Genomic DNA, 23,215 nt, shown 5'->3' with positions numbered 1-23,215 from the left:
GACTCCAATTTAAAAAATATATAAATTCAATTTATAAAGCAAACATAAGTAAGGAGACATCAGCTTTTGGGGGCACATTCCACCCTAATATAAAACCGAGGAACACCACTGCCAGGATGGTCTGTTTCCCTAGTTACCGGATTGGGAAAAGCAGAAATGCTGCCGCCCTCTGGCCATTACCTGCAACAGCAGCTTTAAAACCTCTGCTAAAGGGCTTCTCTGGTGGCGCAGTGGTTGAGAGTCCGCCTGCCGATGCAGGGGACACGGGTTCGTGCCCCGGTCTGGGAAGATCCCACATGCCGCGGAGCGGCTGGGCCCGTGACCCATGGCCGCTGAGCCTGCGCGTCCGGAGCCTGTGCTCCGCAATGGGAGAAGCCACAACAGTGAGAGGCCCGCGTACGGCAAAAAAAAAAAAAAAAAAAAAAAAAAAAAAAAAAAAACCTCTGCTAAGGGCCACTTCATATGCACCAGTACTGGAGGGCTGTGAATGAAACCTGCCCTCAAACTGTCTTGAGGGAGGTAATGGCCAAAGTATTTCTAAATGTCACACATACTTCACGAAAACAATTTGAAGAGGTAAGCCGTACTCACAGTTTGAAGAAAAAAAGGACATGCCAGAAAGCTCAATTTCAAGGGATTATGAGACGCATGCAAATCCAACCACAAAGTGGTATCAGCTCACACTAGTCAGAATAAACATCAGCAAAAATACTACAAACAATAAATGCTGGAAATGTTGTGGAGAATAGCATAAATTCAACTTTAAGTGGGACGTAACCTGGTAAGAGCCACTAATGAGAACAGAATGGAGGTGCCTCTACAAGGTAAACATTTTGCTACCATATGATCCAGCAGGCCCACTCCTGGGCCTATAACCTAAGAAGACAGAATTGGAAAGACACAGGCAGGCAAATGTGCATTGCCGCAGCATTACAATAGCCATGACATGGAAGCAACCGAAAACTCCATCAACAGATGAGTGGACAAAGAAGAACTGGTACATGTACAGACAGAATATTAGCCAAGGAAAGAAAGGACACAATGCCATTTGCAGCACCGTAGATGAGTCTAGAGGTAATCACGTGACTTGTAGTAAGTCAGAAAGAGAAAGACACATATCGTATGATATCACTTAGAGGTGTTACCGAAACATTGATACCAGTGAAGATATTTCCACAGAGAAGGGCAATCACAGATTCATTAAACAAACTTATGGTTCACCAATGGAAAGGTGTGAGGATTGGATACATTAGGATATTGGGGTTAACAGGCATATACCAACACAGGTGAAATATATAATCACCAAACACCTACGGAATACCAAGAGAGGACTACTCAACATTCTGTCATAACGTACATGGGAAAAGGATCCCAGCAAGAACAGATATATGTATATGTGTGAAAGAACCACATCTTGCACACCTACAACAAGCCAAACATTGTAATCAAACTTGCTGTGATAAAAAATAAAAATTAAATTTAAAAAACGAACAAGAAGTAGTGAGACAAACTTAAGGGGCTTTTTCCTGGCACGTTCCATTCTAAATTACAACCTACAACACGACTTCCATTGAGGCTCTGTTGCCCTAGTAACCAGATTTGGTAAAGGAGAACTGCTGCCACCTTGTGGCCGTTTCACACAACAGCAGCTTTAATCCCAGCGCTAATGGTCAGTTGATATTCAAAATAATTGCAGGCCTGTAAATGACACCTGCCCTTAAAACAAATCCTGGGGTCGTATATCGACCAAAACATTCAAAAGACGTCCATATTTCAAAACGACAGTTTCAAGAGGCATATTTTACGCACGTTTGTGTTCTGCTTCTTTTTATTGTTTTTGTTACAAAATGGGAATGGAAAAAGGCAACCCTCAGAATGGGAGGAAATATTTGCAAACGAATCAATGGACAAAGGTTTAATCTCCAATATATATAAACAGCTCATGCAGCTTAATATTCAAAAAACAAACAACCCAATACAAAAATGGGTAGAAGATCTAAATAGACATTTCTTCAAAGAAGACACAGAGATGGCCAAGATGCACATGAAAAGCTGCTCAACATCACTAATTATTAGAGAAATGCAAGTCAAAACTACAATGAGGTATCCCCTCACACCTGTTAGAATGGGCATCGTCAGAAAATCTACAAACAACAAATGCTGGGGAGGGTGTGGACAAAAGGAACCCTCTTCCACTATTGGTGGGAATGTAAATTGATACAGTCACTATGGAGAACAGTATGGTGGTTCCTTAAAAAACTAAAAATAGAATTAACACATGATCCAGCAATCCCACTTCTGGGCATATACCCAGAGAAAACCATAAGTCAAAAAGACATAGTCACCACATTGTTCACTGCAGCACTATTTACAATAGCCAGGTAATGGAAGCAACCTAAATGCCCACAGACAGACGAATGGATAAAGATGTGGTACATATATAAAATGGAATATTACTCAGCCATACAAAGGAATGAAACTGGGTCATTTGTAGAGATGTCGATGGATCTAGAGACTGTCGAACAGAGTGAAGTAAATCAGAAAGAGAAAAACAAATATTGTATATTAATGCATATATGTGGAAGCTAGAAAAATGGTACAGATGAACCGGTTTGCAGGGCAGAAATAGAGACACAGAGGTAGAGAACAAACGTATGGACACCAAGGGGGGGAAGCCATGGTGTGGTGGTGGTGGGATGACTTGGGAGATTGGGATTGACCTGTATACATGTATATGTATGAAATAGATAACTAATAATAACCTGTTGTATAAATAAATAAATAAAATTAAATTTCAAAAATTTTTAAAATAAAACAAGAAAGTTCTTCCCTTCACACAGATGTATTTATAGGAATGAATTATTTCCATGCTTATATCTATAAATACATAAAAGAGGAATACAATCTACCATGAAGCAAAAAAGAAAAAAAAACAGGACCCACCACTTATACAGAGGAAAACCCTATCAGGGCACTTGGTCCAGTGGTAAACAGTTCTGAAGTTGGTCAGAGGTGGGGAATCATCTCCAATGCAGCCAGTAGCCCCCCCGCAAGGAGCGTCCTCATTGCAAAGCTGGGGGACCGTGCCGAGGCGTCTGTGAGTAAACGTGAGCTGAGCCTCAGGCCAGCTGCTGCTGAACTGTTCCCACCCTTCCCAGGTAAAACACCTGAATACGTACAAGGACTTGAAAGCCTAGAGGAAGGGCCGTGGAGCCTCACCAGCGACAGCACGCAGGCCGACTTGGTGCCTGCAGGCCAGCCAGGATGGTCCTGGCCCCGGGCGCTCTTCTGGAAGCTTTCCATTTCCCTGCCTGAGATACACCTCCTGTCCCGGCCCCCACTGCTTTTTTCCTTCCTCACCTCTGCCCGGGGAGAAATTCCAGCGGAAGGTATGGGTGACACATCCTCTTCTTTAGCAGGTGGCATCCTGGCAACTCCTGCAGAAAGTCCAGCAGAGCCCCAATCACACCGGGCCACCCACAAAGCCGTGGCCCCTCGCTCCTTCCCACCAGCACAGTCCGAGACTGCTCATGGGGCAGAGAATATGGCGTCAGGCACAGCTGCAGGGGCTCTTGCTGCCTGGAGTGGTGTTCATATTGACCTCAACACAGGAACACCTGGGGAGGGCTGGCCAGCAGGGTCAGGCTGCCCACGTCAGCCAATCCTCACCCCTCAGGGGCTCACCTCGCGGAAAATGGACCTCGCTGAACCGGCCAGGTCCAAGGAACAGGTGTGGGCTCCTGAGAGTCAGGATAGATAAGGGACTGCAGCTCCGGCTTGTTTTCTAATCATTTTATCTGGCCCATGAGTGGGAGACAACTTCAAGAAGACCCTCTCCTAATGAGAGGAACCCAGGAGTCAGGGAGAGGATGGGTGATGGTTGGAGACAGGGGCCTGGTGCCCCGGCTGCAGTGGAAGTCTCTGGAAGACCAGGCAGAGGGAGGCCGCACAGAGTGATGCCCAGGGTCACAGACCTGTCGGAGCTGCTGTTTGTTAGATCAAGACCTGCTCTGAGGTGCTCTGTGTCAGCTCTGAGTGACAGGCGATCTCGGGTACTCTGCAATGAGGGCTATGTGCACGGTTCCTGTGTGCCCAGCCCTGCCGTGGTATCTGCTCAGGGGAGCTCCATATCCTGGGAGGGGCCTGATCACAAGACCCCATGGGCTGCTGGGTAGTTGCACAGGTGAGCTCCATAACCTTGGAGTGGCGTGACCATGAGAGCCCCGTGGGCTGATGGGTACTTGCACAGGTGAGTTCCATAACCTGGCGTTGCCCTGACCACGAGAGCCCCGTGGGCTGCTGGGGACCTGGTAAAGGATGTCAGGACACTCAGTGAAGCCACCGAGGATATACATCCAGTAGTTCCTAATTCCTACACCCTGCTGGTCATTCTACCATCCACCAGGACATGGTATTCTGTATTAGACTTCAATGATGCCTTCTTCTGTATTCCATTGGTCCCAGAAAGGCTCTGCTGCCCTAGCAACCAGATTTGGGAATGGAGAAATGCTGCCGCCTTGTGGCCATTTCCCACAACAGCAGCTTTAAACCCAGTGCTAATGGTCACTAAATATTCACACTCACTGCAGGCCTGTGAATGACACCTGCCCTCAAAAACAATCCTGGGGTCGAAAATTGACCAAACAATTCAAAAGAGGGCAACCATCCAAGAAGACAATTTCAAGAGGTTAATTGTACTCTCCGTTTTTCTGTACGAGAAATTTAAAAGGCATGGAAAAATGCTCAACATTAGGAGTAATTAAAGATATGCAAATCCAAATTACAAAAACCTATCAGCTCACACCAGTCAGAATGGCCATCAGCAGAAATTCTGCAAACAATAAATGCTGAAGGGGTTTTGGAGAAATGCCTACCCTTGGTTCAACGTGGGACATGGTAAGAGCCAGTAATGAAAACAAAAATGAGGTGCCTTGTAAAGGTAAATACTGAGCTACGATTCAATCAAACATACCCACTGCGGGGCCTATCACCTGAGGGGAAGAGAATCAAAAAGACACAGGCTGGGCTTCACTGGTGGCGCAGTGGTTGAGAGTCCGCCTGCCAATGCAGGGGACACGGGTTCATGCCCCGGTTTGGGAAGATCCCACGTGCCACGTAGCGGCTGGTCCCGTGAGCTATGCCTGCTGGGCCTGCGCGTCCGGAGCCTGTGCTCTGCAATGGGAGGGTCCACGGCAGTGAGAGGCCCACGTACCGCAAAAAAAAAAAAAAAAAAAAAAAGACACAGGCTGGCAATCCTGCACTCCAGCAATATTTACCATAGCCAACACTTGGAAGCTACGGAAATGTCCATCAACAGAGGAATGCACAAAGAAGAAGTGGTCCATGTACACAATGGAATATGACTCCAATTTAAAAAATATATAAATTCAATTTATAAAACAAACATAAGTAAGGAGACATCAGCTTTTGGGGGCACATTCCACCCTAATATAAAACCGAGGAACACCACTGCCAGGATGGTCTGTTTCCCTAGTTACCAGATTGGGAAAAGCAGAAATGCTGCCGCCCTCTGGCCATTACCTGCAACAGCAGCTTTAAAACCTCTGCTAAGGGCCACTTCATATGCACCAGTACTGGAGGGCTGTGAATGAAACCTGCCCTCAAAATGTCTTGAGGGAGGTAATGGCCAAAGTATTTCTAAATGTCACACATACTTCACGAAAACAATTTGAAGAGGTAAGCCGTACTCACAGTTTGAAGAAAAAAAGGACATGCCAGAAAGCTCAATTTCAAGGGATTATGAGACGCATGCAAATCCAACCACAAAGTGGTATCAGCTCACACTAGTCAGAATAAACATCAGCAAAAATACTACAAACAATAAATGCTGGAAATGTTGTGGAGAATAGCATAAATTCAACTTTAAGTGGGACGTAACCTGGTAAGAGCCACTAATGAGAACAGAATGGAGGTGCCTCTACAAGGTAAACATTTTGCTACCATATGATCCAGCAGGCCCACTCCTGGGCCTATAACCTAAGAAGACAGAATTGGAAAGACACAGGCAGGCAAATGTGCATTGCCGCAGCATTACAATAGCCATGACATGGAAGCAACCGAAAACTCCATCAACAGATGAGTGGACAAAGAAGAACTGGTACATGTACAGACAGAATATTAGCCAAGGAAAGAAAGGACACAATGCCATTTGCAGCACCGTAGATGAGTCTAGAGGTAATCACGTGACTTGTAGTAAGTCAGAAAGAGAAAGACACATATCGTATGATATCACTTAGAGGTGTTACCGAAACATTGATACCAGTGAAGATATTTCCACAGAGAAGGGCAATCACAGATTCATTAAACAAACTTATGGTTCACCAATGGAAAGGTGTGAGGATTGGATACATTAGGATATTGGGGTTAACAGGCATATACCAACACAGGTGAAATATATAATCACCAAACACCTACGGAATACCAAGAGAGGACTACTCAACATTCTGTCATAACGTACATGGGAAAAGGATCCCAGCAAGAACAGATATATGTATATGTGTGAAAGAACCACATCTTGCACACCTACAACAAGCCAAACATTGTAATCAAACTTGCTGTGATAAAAAATAAAAATTAAATTTAAAAAACGAACAAGAAGTAGTGAGACAAACTTAAGGGGCTTTTTCCTGGCACGTTCCATTCTAAATTACAACCTACAACACGACTTCCATTGAGGCTCTGTTGCCCTAGTAACCAGATTTGGTAAAGGAGAACTGCTGCCACCTTGTGGCCGTTTCACACAACAGCAGCTTTAATCCCAGCGCTAATGGTCAGTTGATATTCAAAATAATTGCAGGCCTGTAAATGACACCTGCCCTTAAAACAAATCCTGGGGTCGTATATCGACCAAAACATTCAAAAGACGTCCATATTTCAAAACGACAGTTTCAAGAGGCATATTTTACGCACGTTTGTGTTCTGCTTCTTTTTATTGTTTTTGTTACAAAATGGGAATGGAAAAAGGCAACCCTCAGAATGGGAGGAAATATTTGCAAACGAATCAATGGACAAAGGTTTAATCTCCAATATATATAAACAGCTCATGCAGCTTAATATTAAAAAAACAAACAACCCAATACAAAAATGGGTAGAAGATCTAAATAGACATTTCTTCAAAGAAGACACAGAGATGGCCAAGATGCACATGAAAAGCTGCTCATAATCACTAATTATTAGAGAAATGCAAGTCAAAACTACAATGAGGTATCCCCTCACACCTGTTAGAATGGGCATCGTCAGAAAATCTACAAACAACAAATGCTGGGGAGGGTGTGGACAAAAGGAACCCTCTTCCACTATTGGTGGGAATGTAAATTGATACAGTCACTATGGAGAACAGTATGGTGGTTCCTTAAAAAACTAAAAATAGAATTAACACATGATCCAGCAATCCCACTTCTGGGCATATACCCAGAGAAAACCATAAGTCAAAAAGACATAGTCACCACATTGTTCACTGCAGCACTATTTACAATAGCCAGGTAATGGAAGCAACCTAAATGCCCACAGACAGACGAATGGATAAAGATGTGGTACATATATAAAATGGAATATTACTCAGCCATACAAAGGAATGAAACTGGGTCATTTGTAGAGATGTCGATGGATCTAGAGACTGTCGAACAGAGTGAAGTAAATCAGAAAGAGAAAAACAAATATTGTATATTAATGCATATATGTGGAAGCTAGAAAAATGGTACAGATGAACCGGTTTGCAGGGCAGAAATAGAGACACAGAGGTAGAGAACAAACGTATGGACACCAAGGGGGGGAAGCCATGGTGTGGTGGTGGTGGGATGACTTGGGAGATTGGGATTGACCTGTATACATGTATATGTATGAAATACATAACTAATAATAACCTGTTGTATAAATAAATAAATAAAATTAAATTTCAAAAATTTTTAAAATAAAACAAGAAAGTTCTTCCCTTCACACAGATGTATTTATAGGAATGAATTATTTCCATGCTTATATCTATAAATACATAAAAGAGGAATACAATCTACCATGAAGCAAAAAAGAAAAAAAAACAGGACCCACCAGTTATACAGAGGAAAACCCTATCAGGGCACTTGGTCCAGTGGTAAACAGTTCTGAAGTTGGTCAGAGGTGAGGAATCATCTCCAATGCAGCCAGTAGCCCCCCCGCAAGGAGCGTCCTCATTGCAAAGCTGGGGGACCGTGCCGAGGCGTCTGTGAGTAAACGTGAGCTGAGCCTCAGGCCAGCTGCTGCTGAACTGTTCCCACCCTTCCCAGGTAAAACACCTGAATACGTACAAGGACTTGAAAGCCTAGAGGAAGGGCCGTGGAGCCTCACCAGCGACAGCACGCAGGCCGACTTGGTGCCTGCAGGCCAGCCAGGATGGTCCTGGCCCCGGGCGCTCTTCTGGAAGCTTTCCATTTCCCTGCCTGAGATACACCTCCTGTCCCGGCCCCCACTGCTTTTTTCCTTCCTCACCTCTGCCCGGGGAGAAATTCCAGCGGAAGGTATGGGTGACACATCCTCTTCTTTAGCAGGTGGCATCCTGGCAACTCCTGCAGAAAGTCCAGCAGAGCCCCAATCACACCGGGCCACCCACAAAGCCGTGGCCCCTCGCTCCTTCCCACCAGCACAGCCCGAGACTGCTCATGGGGCAGAGAATATGGCGTCAGGCACAGCTGCAGGGGCTCTTGCTGCCTGGAGTGGTGTTCATATTGACCTCAACACAGGAACACCTGGGGAGGGCTGGCCAGCAGGGTCAGGCTGCCCACGTCAGCCAATCCTCACCCCTCAGGGGCTCACCTCGCGGAAAATGGACCTCGCTGAACCGGCCAGGTCCAAGGAACAGGTGTGGGCTCCTGAGAGTCAGGATAGATAAGGGACTGCAGCTCCGGCTTGTTTTCTAATCATTTTATCTGGCCCATGAGTGGGAGACAACTTCAAGAAGACCCTCTCCTAATGAGAGGAACCCAGGAGTCAGGGAGAGGATGGGTGATGGTTGGAGACAGGGGCCTGGTGCCCCGGCTGCAGTGGAAGTCTCTGGAAGACCAGGCAGAGGGAGGCCGCACAGAGTGATGCCCAGGGTCACAGACCTGTCGGAGCTGCTGTTTGTTAGATCAAGACCTGCTCTGAGGTGCTCTGTGTCAGCTCTGAGTGACAGGCGATCTCGGGTACTCTGCAATGAGGGCTATGTGCACGGTTCCTGTGTGCCCAGCCCTGCCGTGGTATCTGCTCAGGGGAGCTCCATATCCTGGGAGGGGCCTGATCACGAGACCCCATGGGCTGCTGGGTAGTTGCACAGGTGAGCTCCATAACCTTGGAGTGGCGTGACCATGAGAGCCCCGTGGGCTGATGGGTCGTTGCACAGGTGAGTTCCATAACCTGGCGTTGCCCTGACCACGAGAGCCCCGTGGGCTGCTGGGGACCTGGTAAAGGATGTCAGGACACTCAGTGAAGCCACCGAGGATATACATCCAGTAGTTCCTAATTCCTACACCCTGCTGGTCATTCTACCATCCACCAGGACATGGTATTCTGTATTAGACTTCAATGATGCCTTCTTCTGTATTCCATTGGTCCCAGAAAGGCTCTGCTGCCCTAGCAACCAGATTTGGGAATGGAGAAATGCTGCCGCCTTGTGGCCATTTCCCACAACAGCAGCTTTAAACCCAGTGCTAATGGTCACTAAATATTCACACTCACTGCAGGCCTGTGAATGACACCTGCCCTCAAAAACAATCCTGGGGTCGAAAATTGACCAAACAATTCAAAAGAGGGCAACCATCCAAGAAGACAATTTCAAGAGGTTAATTGTACTCTCCGTTTTTCTGTACGAGAAATTTAAAAGGCATGGAAAAATGCTCAACATTAGGAGTAATTAAAGATATGCAAATCCAAATTACAAAAACCTATCAGCTCACACCAGTCAGAATGGCCATCAGCAGAAATTCTGCAAACAATAAATGCTGAAGGGGTTTTGGAGAAATGCCTACCCTTGGTTCAACGTGGGACATGGTAAGAGCCAGTAATGAAAACAAAAATGAGGTGCCTTGTAAAGGTAAATACTGAGCTACGATTCAATCAAACATACCCACTGCGGGGCCTATCACCTGAGGGGAAGAGAATCAAAAAGACACAGGCTGGGCTTCACTGGTGGCGCAGTGGTTGAGAGTCCGCCTGCCAATGCAGGGGACACGGGTTCATGCCCCGGTTTGGGAAGATCCCACGTGCCACGTAGCGGCTGGTCCCGTGAGCTATGCCTGCTGGGCCTGCGCGTCCGGAGCCTGTGCTCTGCAATGGGAGGGTCCACGGCAGTGAGAGGCCCACGTACCGCAAAAAAAAAAAAAAAAAAAGACACAGGCTGGCAATCCTGCACTCCAGCAATATTTACCATAGCCAACACTTGGAAGCTACGGAAATGTCCATCAACAGAGGAATGCACAAAGAAGTGGTCCATGTACACAATGGAATATGACTCCAATTTAAAAAATATATAAATTCAATTTATAAAACAAACATAAGTAAGGAGACATCAGCTTTTGGGGGCACATTCCACCCTAATATAAAACCGAGGAACACCACTGCCAGGATGGTCTGTTTCCCTAGTTACCAGATTGGGAAAAGCAGAAATGCTGCCGCCCTCTGGCCATTACCTGCAACAGCAGCTTTAAAACCTCTGCTAAGGGCCACTTCATATGCACCAGTACTGGAGGGCTGTGAATGAAACCTGCCCTCAAAATGTCTTGAGGGAGGTAATGGCCAAAGTATTTCTAAATGTCACACATACTTCACGAAAACAATTTGAAGAGGTAAGCCGTACTCACAGTTTGAAGAAAAAAAGGACATGCCAGAAAGCTCAATTTCAAGGGATTATGAGACGCATGCAAATCCAACCACAAAGTGGTATCAGCTCACACTAGTCAGAATAAACATCAGCAAAAATACTACAAACAATAAATGCTGGAAATGTTGTGGAGAATAGCATAAATTCAACTTTAAGTGGGACGTAACCTGGTAAGAGCCACTAATGAGAACAGAATGGAGGTGCCTCTACAAGGTAAACATTTTGCTACCATATGATCCAGCAGGCCCACTCCTGGGCCTATAACCTAAGAAGACAGAATTGGAAAGACACAGGCAGGCAAATGTGCATTGCCGCAGCATTACAATAGCCATGACATGGAAGCAACCGAAAACTCCATCAACAGATGAGTGGACAAAGAAGAACTGGTACATGTACAGACAGAATATTAGCCAAGGAAAGAAAGGACACAATGCCATTTGCAGCACCGTAGATGAGTCTAGAGGTAATCACGTGACTTGTAGTAAGTCAGAAAGAGAAAGACACATATCGTATGATATCACTTAGAGGTGTTACCGAAACATTGATACCAGTGAAGATATTTCCACAGAGAAGGGCAATCACAGATTCATTAAACAAACTTATGGTTCACCAATGGAAAGGTGTGAGGATTGGATACATTAGGATATTGGGGTTAACAGGCATATACCAACACAGGTGAAATATATAATCACCAAACACCTACGGAATACCAAGAGAGGACTACTCAACATTCTGTCATAACGTACATGGGAAAAGGATCCCAGCAAGAACAGATATATGTATATGTGTGAAAGAACCACATCTTGCACACCTACAACAAGCCAAACATTGTAATCAAACTTGCTGTGATAAAAAATAAAAATTAAATTTAAAAAACGAACAAGAAGTAGTGAGACAAACTTAAGGGGCTTTTTCCTGGCACGTTCCATTCTAAATTACAACCTACAACACGACTTCCATTGAGGCTCTGTTGCCCTAGTAACCAGATTTGGTAAAGGAGAACTGCTGCCACCTTGTGGCCGTTTCACACAACAGCAGCTTTAATCCCAGCGCTAATGGTCAGTTGATATTCAAAATAATTGCAGGCCTGTAAATGACACCTGCCCTTAAAACAAATCCTGGGGTCGTATATCGACCAAAACATTCAAAAGACGTCCATATTTCAAAACGACAGTTTCAAGAGGCATATTTTACGCACGTTTGTGTTCTGCTTCTTTTTATTGTTTTTGTTACAAAATGGGAATGGAAAAAGGCAACCCTCAGAATGGGAGGAAATATTTGCAAACGAATCAATGGACAAAGGTTTAATCTCCAATATATATAAACAGCTCATGTAGCTTAATATTAAAAAAACAGGGCTTCCCTGGTGGCGCAGTGGTTGGGGGTCCGCCTGCCGATGCAGGGGACGCGGGTTCGTGCCCCGGTCTGGGGGGATCCCGCGTGCCGCGGAGCGGCTGGGCCCGTGGGCCATGGCTGTTGGGCCTGCGCGTCCGGAGCCTGTGCTCCGCGGCGGGAGGGGCCGCGGCAGTGAGAGGCCCGCATACCGCAAAAAAAAAAAAAAAAAAAAAAAAAAAAAAAAAAAAAAAAAAAACAAACAACCCAATACAAAAATGGGTAGAAGATCTAAATAGACATTTCTTCAAAGAAGACACAGAGATGGCCAAGATGCACATGAAAAGCTGCTCAACATCACTAATTATTAGAGAAATGCAAGTCAAAACTACAATGAGGTATCCCCTCACACCTGTTAGAATGGGCATCGTCAGAAAATCTACAAACAACAAATGCTGGGGAGGGTGTGGACAAAAGGAACCCTCTTCCACTATTGGTGGGAATGTAAATTGATACAGTCACTATGGAGAACAGTATGGTGGTTCCTTAAAAAACTAAAAATAGAATTAACACATGATCCAGCAATCCCACTTCTGGGCATATACCCAGAGAAAACCATAAGTCAAAAAGACATAGTCACCACATTGTTCACTGCAGCACTATTTACAATAGTCAGGTAATGGAAGCAACCTAAATGCCCACAGACAGACGAATGGATAAAGATGTGGTACATATATAAAATGGAATATTACTCAGCCATACAAAGGAATGAAACTGGGTCATTTGTAGAGATGTCGATGGATCTAGAGACTGTCGAACAGAGTGAAGTAAATCAGAAAGAGAAAAACAAATATTGTATATTAATGCATATATGTGGAAGCTAGAAAAATGGTACAGATGAACCGGTTTGCAGGGCAGAAATAGAGACACAGAGGTAGAGAACAAACGTATGGACACCAAGGGGGGGAAGCCATGGTGTGGTGGTGGTGGGATGACTTGGGAGATTGGGATTGACCTGTATACATGTATATGTATGAAATAGATAACTAATAATAACCTGTTGTATAAATAAATAAATAAAATTAAATTTCAAAAAAATTTTTTTTTTCTTTTTTCTTTTTGCGGTATGTGGGCCTCTCACTGTTGCGGCCTCTCCCGTTGCGGAGCACAGGCTCCGGATGCGCAGGCCCAGCGGCCATGGCTCACGGGCCCAGCCGCTCCGCGGCATATGGGATCCTCCCAGACCGGGGCACGAACCCGTATCCCCTGCATCAGCAGGCAGACTCTCAACCACTGCGCCAACAGGGAGGCCCTCAAAAATTTTTTAAATAAATAAATTTTTAAAATAAAACAAGAAAGTTCTTCCCTTCACACAGATGTATTTATAGGAATGAATTATTTCCATGCTTATATCTATAAATACATAAAAGAGGAATACAATCTACCATGAAGCAAAAAAGAAAAAAAAAACAGGACCCACCAGTTATACAGAGGAAAACCCTATCAGGGCACTTGGTCCAGTGGTAAACAGTTCTGAAGTTGGTCAGAGGTGGGGAATCATCTCCAATGCAGCCAGTAGCCCCCCCGCAAGGAGCGTCCTCATTGCAAAGCTGGGGGACCGTGCCGAGGCGTCTGTGAGTAAACGTGAGCTGAGCCTCAGGCCAGCTGCTGCTGAACTGTTCCCACCCTTCCCAGGTAAAACACCTGAATACGTACAAGGACTTGAAAGCCTAGAGGAAGGGCCGTGGAGCCTCACCAGCGACAGCACGCAGGCCGACTTGGTGCCTGCAGGCCAGCCAGGATGGTCCTGGCCCCGGGCGCTCTTCTGGAAGCTTTCCATTTCCCTGCCTGAGATACACCTCCTGTCCCGGCCCCCACTGCTTTTTTCCTTCCTCACCTCTGCCCGGGGAGAAATTCCAGCGGAAGGTATGGGTGACACATCCTCTTCTTTAGCAGGTGGCATCCTGGCAACTCCTGCAGAAAGTCCAGCAGAGCCCCAATCACACTGGGCCACCCACAAAGCCGTGGCCCCTCGCTCCTTCCCACCAGCACAGCCCGAGACTGCTCATGGGGCAGAGAATATGGCGTCAGGCACAGCTGCAGGGGCTCTTGCTGCCTGGAGTGGTGTTCATATTGACCTCAACACAGGAACACCTGGGGAGGGCTGGCCAGCAGGGTCAGGCTGCCCACGTCAGCCAATCCTCACCCCTCAGGGGCTCACCTCGCGGAAAATGGACCTCGCTGAACCGGCCAGGTCCAAGGAACAGGTGTGGGCTCCTGAGAGTCAGGATAGATAAGGGACTGCAGCTCCGGCTTGTTTTCTAATCATTTTATCTGGCCCATGAGTGGGAGACAACTTCAAGAAGACCCTCTCCTAATGAGAGGAACCCAGGAGTCAGGGAGAGGATGGGTGATGGTTGGAGACAGGGGCCTGGTGCCCCGGCTGCAGTGGAAGTCTCTGGAAGACCAGGCAGAGGGAGGCCGCACAGAGTGATGCCCAGGGTCACAGACCTGTCGGAGCTGCTGTTTGTTAGATCAAGACCTGCTCTGAGGTGCTCTGTGTCAGCTCTGAGTGACAGGCGATCTCGGGTACTCTGCAATGAGGGCTATGTGCACGGTTCCTGTGTGCCCAGCCCTGCCGTGCTATCTGCTCAGGGGAGCTCCATATCCTGGGAGGGGCCTGATCACAAGACCCCATGGGCTGCTGGGTAGTTGCACAGGTGAGCTCCATAACCTTGGAGTGGCGTGACCATGAGAGCCCCGTGGGCTGATGGGTACTTGCACAGGTGAGTTCCATAACCTGGCGTTGCCCTGACCACGAGAGCCCCGTGGGCTGCTGGGGACCTGGTAAAGGATGTCAGGACACTCAGTGAAGCCACCGAGGATATACATCCAGTAGTTCCTAATTCCTACACCCTGCTGGTCATTCTACCATCCACCAGGACATGGTATTCTGTATTAGACTTCAATGATGCCTTCTTCTGTATTCCATCGGTCCCAGAAAGGCTCTGCTGCCCTAGTAACCAGATTTGGGAATGGAGAAATGCTGCCGCCTTGTGGCCATTTCCCACAACAGCAGCTTTAAACCCAGTGCTAATGGTCACTAAATATTCACACTCACTGCAGGCCTGTGAATGACACCTGCCCTCAAAAACAATCCTGGGGTCGAAAATTGACCAAACAATTCAAAAGAGGGCAACCATCCAAGAAGACAATTTCAAGAGGTTAATTGTACTCTCCGTTTTTCTGTACGAGAAATTTAAAAGGCATGGAAAAATGCTCAACATTAGGAGTAATTAAAGATATGCCAATCCAAATTACAAAAACCTATCAGCTCACACCAGTCAGAATGGCCATCAGCAGAAATTCTGCAAACAATAAATGCTGAAGGGGTTTTGGAGAAATGCCTACCCTTGGTTCAACGTGGGACATGGTAAGAGCCAGTAATGAAAACAAAAATGAGGTGCCTTGTAAAGGTAAATACTGAGCTACGATTCAATCAAACATACCCACTGCGGGGCCTTTCACCTGAGGGGATGAGAATCAAAAAGACACAGGCTGGGCTTCACTGGTGGCGCAGTGGTTGAGAGTCCGCCTGCCAATGCAGGGGACACGGGTTCATGCCCCGGTTTGGGAAGATCCCACGTGCCACGTAGCGGCTGGTCCCGTGAGCTATGCCTGCTGGGCCTGCGCGTCCAGAGCCTGTGCTCTGCAATGGGAGGGTCCACGGCAGTGAGAGGCCCACGTACCGCAAAAAAAAAAAAAAAAAGACACAGGCTGGCAATCCTGCACTCCAGCAATATTTACCATAGCCAACACTTGGAAGCTACGAAAATGTCCATCAACAGAGGAATGCACAAAGAAGAAGTGGTCCATGTACACAATGGAATATGACTCCAATTTAAAAAATATATAAATTCAATTTATAAAGCAAACATAAGTAAGGAGACATCAGCTTTTGGGGGCACATTCCACCCTAATATAAAACCGAGGAACACCACTGCCAGGATGGTCTGTTTCCCTAGTTACCGGATTGGGAAAAGCAGAAATGCTGCCGCCCTCTGGCCATTACCTGCAACAGCAGCTTTAAAACCTCTGCTAAGGGCCACTTCATATGCACCAGTACTGGAGGGCTGTGAATGAAACCTGCCCTCAAAATGTCTTGAGGGAGGTAATGGCCAAAGTATTTCTAAATGTCACACATACTTCACGAAAACAATTTGAAGAGGTAAGCCGTACTCACAGTTTGAAGAAAAAAAGGACATGCCAGAAAGCTCAATTTCAAGGGATTATGAGACGCATGCAAATCCAACCACAAAGTGGTATCAGCTCACACTAGTCAGAATAAACATCAGCAAAAATACTACAAACAATAAATGCTGGAAATGTTGTGGAGAATAGCATAAATTCAACTTTAAGTGGGACGTAACCTGGTAAGAGCCACTAATGAGAACAGAATGGAGGTGCCTCTACAAGGTAAACATTTTGCTACCATATGATCCAGCAGGCCCACTCCTGGGCCTATAACCTAAGAAGACAGAATTGGAAAGACACAGGCAGGCAAATGTGCATTGCCGCAGCATTACAATAGCCATGACATGGAAGCAACCGAAAACTCCATCAACAGATGAGTGGACAAAGAAGAACTGGTACATGTACAGACAGAATATTAGCCAAGGAAAGAAAGGACACAATGCCATTTGCAGCACCGTAGATGAGTCTAGAGGTAATCACGTGACTTGTAGTAAGTCAGAAAGAGAAAGACACATATCGTATGATATCACTTAGAGGTGTTACCGAAACATTGATACCAGTGAAGATATTTCCACAGAGAAGGGCAATCACAGATTCATTAAACAAACTTATGGTTCACCAATGGAAAGGTGTGAGGATTGGATACATTAGGATATTGGGGTTAACAGGCATATACCAACACAGGTGAAATATATAATCACCAAACACCTACGGAATACCAAGAGAGGACTACTCAACATTCTGTCATAACGTACATGGGAAAAGGATCCCAGCAAGAACAGATATATGTATATGTGTGAAAGAACCACATCTTGCACACCTACAACAAGCCAAACATTGTAATCAAACTTGCTGTGATAAAAAATAAAAATTAAATTTAAAAAACGAACAAGAAGTAGTGAGACAAACTTAAGGGGCTTTTTCCTGGCACGTTCCATTCTAAATTACAACCTACAACACGACTTCCATTGAGGCTCTGTTGCCCTAGTAACCAGATTTGGTAAAGGAGAACTGCTGCCACCTTGTGGCCGTTTCACACAACAGCAGCTTTAATCCCAGCGCTAATGGTCAGTTGATATTCAAAATAATTGCAGGCCTGTAAATGACACCTGCCCTTAAAACAAATCCTGGGGTCGTATATCGACCAAAACATTCAAAAGACGTCCATATTTCAAAACGACAGTTTCAAGAGGCATATTTTACGCACGTTTGTGTTCTGCTTCTTTTTATTGTTTTTGTTACAAAATGGGAATGGAAAAAGGCAACCCTCAGAATGGGAGGAAATATTTGCAAACGAATCAATGGACAAAGGTTTAATCTCCAATATATATAAACAGCTCATGCAGCTTAATATTCAAAAAACAAACAACCCAATACAAAAATGGGTAGAAGGTCTAAATAGACATTTCTTCAAAGAAGACACAGAGATGGCCAAGATGCACATGAAAAGCTGCTCAACATCACTAATTATTAGAGAAATGCAAGTCAAAACTACAATGAGGTATCCCCTCACACCTGTTAGAATGGGCATCGTCAGAAAATCTACAAACAACAAATGCTGGGGAGGGTGTGGACAAAAGGAACCCTCTTCCACTATTGGTGGGAATGTAAATTGATACAGTCACTATGGAGAACAGTATGGTGGTTCCTTAAAAAACTAAAAATAGAATTAACACATGATCCAGCAATCCCACTTCTGGGCATATACCCAGAGAAAACCATAAGTCAAAAAGACATAGTCACCACATTGTTCACTGCAGCACTATTTACAATAGCCAGGTAATGGAAGCAACCTAAATGCCCACAGACAGACGAATGGATAAAGATGTGGTACATATATAAAATGGAATATTACTCAGCCATACAAAGGAATGAAACTGGGTCATTTGTAGAGATGTCGATGGATCTAGAGACTGTCGAACAGAGTGAAGTAAATCAGAAAGAGAAAAACAAATATTGTATATTAATGCATATATGTGGAAGCTAGAAAAATGGTACAGATGAACCGGTTTGCAGGGCAGAAATAGAGACACAGAGGTAGAGAACAAACGTATGGACACCAAGGGGGGGAAGCCATGGTGTGGTGGTGGTGGGATGACTTGGGAGATTGGGATTGACCTGTATACATGTATATGTATGAAATAGATAACTAATAATAACCTGTTGTATAAATAAATAAATAAAATTAAATTTCAAAAAAAAATTTTTTTTTTCTTTTTTCTTTTTGCGGTATGTGGGCCTCTCACTGTTGCGGCCTCTCCCGTTGCGGAGCACAGGCTCCGGATGCGCAGGCCCAGCGGCCATGGCTCACGGGCCCAGCCGCTCCGCGGCATATGGGATCCTCCCAGACCGGGGCACGAACCCGTATCCCCTGCATCAGCAGGCGGACTCTCAACCACTGCGCCAACAGGGAGGCCCTCAAAAATTTTTTAAATAAATAAATTTTTAAAATAAAACAAGAAAGTTCTTCCCTTCACACAGATGTATTTATAGGAATGAATTATTTCCATGCTTATATCTATAAATACATAAAAGAGGAATACAATCTACCATGAAGCAAAAAAGAAAAAAAAAACAGGACCCACCAGTTATACAGAGGAAAACCCTATCAGGGCACTTGGTCCAGTGGTAAACAGTTCTGAAGTTGGTCAGAGGTGGGGAATCATCTCCAATGCAGCCAGTAGCCCCCCCGCAAGGAGCGTCCTCATTGCAAAGCTGGGGGACCGTGCCGAGGCGTCTGTGAGTAAACGTGAGCTGAGCCTCAGGCCAGCTGCTGCTGAACTGTTCCCACCCTTCCCAGGTAAAACACCTGAATACGTACAAGGACTTGAAAGCCTAGAGGAAGGGCCGTGGAGCCTCACCAGCGACAGCACGCAGGCCGACTTGGTGCCTGCAGGCCAGCCAGGATGGTCCTGGCCCCGGGCGCTCTTCTGGAAGCTTTCCATTTCCCTGCCTGAGATACACCTCCTGTCCCGGCCCCCACTGCTTTTTTCCTTCCTCACCTCTGCCCGGGGAGAAATTCCAGCGGAAGGTATGGGTGACACATCCTCTTCTTTAGCAGGTGGCATCCTGGCAACTCCTGCAGGAAGTCCAGCAGAGCCCCAATCACACCGGGCCACCCACAAAGCCGTGGCCCCTCGCTCCTTCCCACCAGCACAGCCCGAGACTGCTCATGGGGCAGAGAATATGGCGTCAGGCACAGCTGCAGGGGCTCTTGCTGCCTGGAGTGGTGTTCATATTGACCTCAACACAGGAACACCTGGGGAGGGCTGGCCAGCAGGGTCAGGCTGCCCACGTCAGCCAATCCTCACCCCTCAGGGGCTCACCTCGCGGAAAATGGACCTCGCTGAACCGGCCAGGTCCAAGGAACAGGTGTGGGCTCCTGAGAGTCAGGATAGATAAGGGACTGCAGCTCCGGCTTGTTTTCTAATCATTTTATCTGGCCCATGAGTGGGAGACAACTTCAAGAAGACCCTCTCCTAATGAGAGGAACCCAGGAGTCAGGGAGAGGATGGGTGATGGTTGGAGACAGGGGCCTGGTGCCCCGGCTGCAGTGGAAGTCTCTGGAAGACCAGGCAGAGGGAGGCCGCACAGAGTGATGCCCAGGGTCACAGACCTGTCGGAGCTGCTGTTTGTTAGATCAAGACCTGCTCTGAGGTGCTCTGTGTCAGCTCTGAGTGACAGGCGATCTCGGGTACTCTGCAATGAGGGCTATGTGCACGGTTCCTGTGTGCCCAGCCCTGCCGTGGTATCTGCTCAGGGGAGCTCCATATCCTGGGAGGGGCCTGATCACGAGACCCCATGGGCTGCTGGGTAGTTGCACAGGTGAGCTCCATAACCTTGGAGTGGCGTGACCATGAGAGCCCCGTGGGCTGATGGGTCGTTGCACAGGTGAGTTCCATAACCTGGCGTTGCCCTGACCACGAGAGCCCCGTGGGCTGCTGGGGACCTGGTAAAGGATGTCAGGACACTCAGTGAAGCCACCGAGGATATACATCCAGTAGTTCCTAATTCCTACACCCTGCTGGTCATTCTACCATCCACCAGGACATGGTATTCTGTATTAGACTTCAATGATGCCTTCTTCTGTATTCCATCGGTCCCAGAAAGGCTCTGCTGCCCTAGCAACCAGATTTGGGAATGGAGAAATGCTGCCGCCTTGTGGCCATTTCCCACAACAGCAGCTTTAAACCCAGTGCTAATGGTCACTAAATATTCACACTCACTGCAGGCCTGTGAATGACACCTGCCCTCAAAAACAATCCTGGGGTCGAAAATTGACCAAACAATTCAAAAGAGGGCAACCATCCAAGAAGACAATTTCAAGAGGTTAATTGTACTCTCCGTTTTTCTGTACGAGAAATTTAAAAGGCATGGAAAAATGCTCAACATTAGGAGTAATTAAAGATATGCAAATCCAAATTACAAAAACCTATCAGCTCACACCAGTCAGAATGGCCATCAGCAGAAATTCTGCAAACAATAAATGCTGAAGGGGTTTTGGAGAAATGCCTACCCTTGGTTCAACGTGGGACATGGTAAGAGCCAGTAATGAAAACAAAAATGAGGTGCCTTGTAAAGGTAAATACTGAGCTACGATTCAATCAAACATACCCACTGCGGGGCCTTTCACCTGAGGGGATGAGAATCAAAAAGACACAGGCTGGGCTTCACTGGTGGCGCAGTGGTTGAGAGTCCGCCTGCCAATGCAGGGGACACGGGTTCATGCCCCGGTTTGGGAAGATCCCACGTGCCACGTAGCGGCTGGTCCCGTGAGCTATGCCTGCTGGGCCTGCGCGTCCGGAGCCTGTGCTCTGCAATGGGAGGGTCCACGGCAGTGAGAGGCCCACGTACCGCAAAAAAAAAAAAAAAAAAAGACACAGGCTGGCAATCCTGCACTCCAGCAATATTTACCATAGCCAACACTTGGAAGCTACGAAAATGTCCATCAACAGAGGAATGCACAAAGAAGAAGTGGTCCATGTACACAATGGAATATGACTCCAATTTAAAAAATATATAAATTCAATTTATAAAGCAAACATAAGTAAGGAGACATCAGCTTTTGGGGGCACATTCCACCCTAATATAAAACCGAGGAACACCACTGCCAGGATGGTCTGTTTCCCTAGTTACCGGATTGGGAAAAGCAGAAATGCTGCCGCCCTCTGGCCATTACCTGCAACAGCAGCTTTAAAACCTCTGCTAAGGGCCACTTCATATGCACCAGTACTGGAGGGCTGTGAATGAAACCTGCCCTCAAAATGTCTTGAGGGAGGTAATGGCCAAAGTATTTCTAAATGTCACACATACTTCACGAAAACAATTTGAAGAGGTAAGCCGTACTCACAGTTTGAAGAAAAAAAGGACATGCCAGAAAGCTCAATTTCAAGGGATTATGAGACGCATGCAAATCCAACCACAAAGTGGTATCAGCTCACACTAGTCAGAATAAACATCAGCAAAAATACTACAAACAATAAATGCTGGAAATGTTGTGGAGAATAGCATAAATTCAACTTTAAGTGGGACGTAACCTGGTAAGAGCCACTAATGAGAACAGAATGGAGGTGCCTCTACAAGGTAAACATTTTGCTACCATATGATCCAGCAGGCCCACTCCTGGGCCTATAACCTAAGAAGACAGAATTGGAAAGACACAGGCAGGCAAATGTGCATTGCCGCAGCATTACAATAGCCATGACATGGAAGCAACCGAAAACTCCATCAACAGATGAGTGGACAAAGAAGAACTGGTACATGTACAGACAGAATATTAGCCAAGGAAAGAAAGGACACAATGCCATTTGCAGCACCGTAGATGAGTCTAGAGGTAATCACGTGACTTGTAGTAAGTCAGAAAGAGAAAGACACATATCGTATGATATCACTTAGAGGTGTTACCGAAACATTGATACCAGTGAAGATATTTCCACAGAGAAGGGCAATCACAGATTCATTAAACAAACTTATGGTTCACCAATGGAAAGGTGTGAGGATTGGATACATTAGGATATTGGGGTTAACAGGCATATACCAACACAGGTGAAATATATAATCACCAAACACCTACGGAATACCAAGAGAGGACTACTCAACATTCTGTCATAACGTACATGGGAAAAGGATCCCAGCAAGAACAGATATATGTATATGTGTGAAAGAACCACATCTTGCACACCTACAACAAGCCAAACATTGTAATCAAACTTGCTGTGATAAAAAATAAAAATTAAATTTAAAAAACGAACAAGAAGTAGTGAGACAAACTTAAGGGGCTTTTTCCTGGCACGTTCCATTCTAAATTACAACCTACAACACGACTTCCATTGAGGCTCTGTTGCCCTAGTAACCAGATTTGGTAAAGGAGAACTGCTGCCACCTTGTGGCCGTTTCACACAACAGCAGCTTTAATCCCAGCGCTAATGGTCAGTTGATATTCAAAATAATTGCAGGCCTGTAAATGACACCTGCCCTTAAAACAAATCCTGGGGTCGTATATCGACCAAAACATTCAAAAGACGTCCATATTTCAAAACGACAGTTTCAAGAGGCATATTTTACGCACGTTTGTGTTCTGCTTCTTTTTATTGTTTTTGTTACAAAATGGGAATGGAAAAAGGCAACCCTCAGAATGGGAGGAAATATTTGCAAACGAATCAATGGACAAAGGTTTAATCTCCAATATATATAAACAGCTCATGCAGCTTAATATTCAAAAAACAAACAACCCAATACAAAAATGGGTAGAAGATCTAAATAGACATTTCTTCAAAGAAGACA

The sequence above is a fragment of the Mesoplodon bidens genome (assembly GCF_964165515.1).
Source record: "Mesoplodon bidens genome assembly, chromosome: 8".
Lineage (NCBI taxonomy): Eukaryota > Metazoa > Chordata > Mammalia > Artiodactyla > Ziphiidae > Mesoplodon > Mesoplodon bidens.
This window is presented reverse-complemented; position numbering follows the sequence as displayed.